This window comes from Hemiscyllium ocellatum, unplaced genomic scaffold (genome assembly GCF_020745735.1).
Source record: "Hemiscyllium ocellatum isolate sHemOce1 unplaced genomic scaffold, sHemOce1.pat.X.cur. scaffold_644_pat_ctg1, whole genome shotgun sequence".
NCBI lineage: Eukaryota > Metazoa > Chordata > Chondrichthyes > Orectolobiformes > Hemiscylliidae > Hemiscyllium > Hemiscyllium ocellatum.
This window is the reverse complement of record NW_026869149.1, coordinates 249,985-252,115: the sequence shown is the minus strand read 5'-3', so window position 1 is coordinate 252,115 and position 2,131 is coordinate 249,985.

The following is a 2,131-nucleotide window of genomic DNA, read 5'->3' as shown; positions in this document are numbered from 1 at the left end:
GTTTAGCTTCACTGCAATAATGAACCAAAACAATATTTGGAAATATGGTTAAACTACATAACAATGTTTCCAGTGTCATTATTAACATGAAAACTATTTTAGTTTGCAAGTTGTTTTATACTAAGAATAATTGGAAATGAATTGAGATTATTAATTGACCATTTAAAATATATTGTGAAGAGAATAATCATATATATTTTTTGGAGGAAATTAGGAAAGTAAATAAATACATATACATTGGTATTAATAGTTTTAAAATGTTTGGAAGTCGACTAGGATTATTTGATTGAGAGATGCTGCATGATTTTAAAGACTATTTCACCTTTTTCATTGCATTGTTGGTTTCACTAGAATCTGTTGTGGTCTAAGCTCTTGTTGTGTGCAATGGGCTGTCACTAATAGCTTCATTAACCTGCGAGTCTCAGATCAGGTTTCCTTTGTCTGTAAGTCAGTCTGTAAGTGCGCGACACACCTGCTTTTCTGAGGGGAAACATATTCTTTTCACTGAGAATGGTTTTTACCGCACACCATAAGCAGGGAAGTGTTTTTCCAAAGAATTCCAATCTTTATCTATAAATCTGATGGTATCTGTGTTTGTCAGTTTGTGGAGGATTCAGCCCCTTTGTTCCAAGCTGTTTTTATACAAGCAGTTGGTTCATTAAGTCTTTGCCAAGAATGTTGTTTACTTTCCCCTTTTACTGTGATTCTGCAGATTAGAATATTCTGAGAGTCAGTAATGGTCAATAACTGAACATTGAATGATTTTGACTCTAACAGAGCAGTTGCCTTGTTTTCAGCTAATTATTCGTTTTTTTATTTCCTGGTTGTGTAGAATGTTACAGAAACAGGCTCTGAGCAATGTTTCCATTCACTTGTGTTGGAGTCACTGACAGCCACGTGGTCAGTCAGTTTGAGGCTGATGGATCAATTTCTCTGACCTTTTACATGACGACACTGTTGGAGTATTGATGTTGTTAACCACATTAACTGGGCTGGAGTTGACTGATCTTACATTGCCACTTTCTGAACCTCAGGCTGTGTCTCTGGGCAGTAAGTCTCTAAAAACAGTAATGTGACAATGCGCAAGGATCATCTGTTTTGATTTAAATTGTGATTGTAGCACTGCTGCTTCACAGCATCAGGTACAAGGTTGGAGTCCAGCCTTGGTCAACGGCCTGTGTGGAGTCCCCACATTCTCCCCATGATAGTGTGGGTCCCCTCCAGGTGCTCTGGTTTCCTCCCACAGTCCAAAGATGTGCAGGTGGATCAGTCATGCTAAATTGTCCACAGTATCCAGGATTGTGCAGACGAGGTGGATCAGCCATGGGTCATGCAGTGTTACAGTGATAGCGTGCTCTGGGTGTGATGTTCTTTGGATGGTCGGCGCGATTTGATGGGCCAGTGCTCTACTTCCACACTGTAGGGACTCTATTCTATGATTGAGGATAAAGGCTACACAGCCGGGTGTCCTTGGAGAAGGACCATGTGGTGTGTATCAATTCTCTCGATGCCTTTAGATAGAGGTGGGCACCGCAGGGGATACAGTGCTTTATCCCCACTGCTGCCCCCTCCCCACAACTCTACTTTGATTTAGTCCCTTCTCACTCTGTCACTTGTAATGGTTTGCTTGGCCCGTAATGGGCTTACTTTGGAAATACTCAATTGGTTACACAAATGGTTTACTGTTGGTGGTGATATGTCTAGATTAGAGTGGTGCTGGAAAAGCACAGCAGGTCAGGCAGGATCCGGGAGCCGGAAAATCAACGTTTTGGCAAAAGCCCTTTTCCAGCACCACTCTAATCTCGGCTCTGGTTTCCAGCATCTGCAGTCCTCACTTTTGCACTGCTGGTGATTATATGTTAACCAAAAGCAAAATGGCATAATGATGATTTTGATGGTGGGAAGGTTGCTGTGATAACATTTCTGTGTCAGGGAAATGGGGAAAAAGAACGCTTCGCAGCTCACAGAAGGAGACCTGAAAAGCAACTACATCAAACCAAAGGTTCAGACAGGGAGGGAATATTTCCCTGGAGCTTGAGTAACTGGAAAGTGATGGTGTCCGTGACAAAAGGGATTTTGTTTTACAGTGGTTGAAAGTTTTAAAACTGTTATATTCAGACAGTTTAATTTA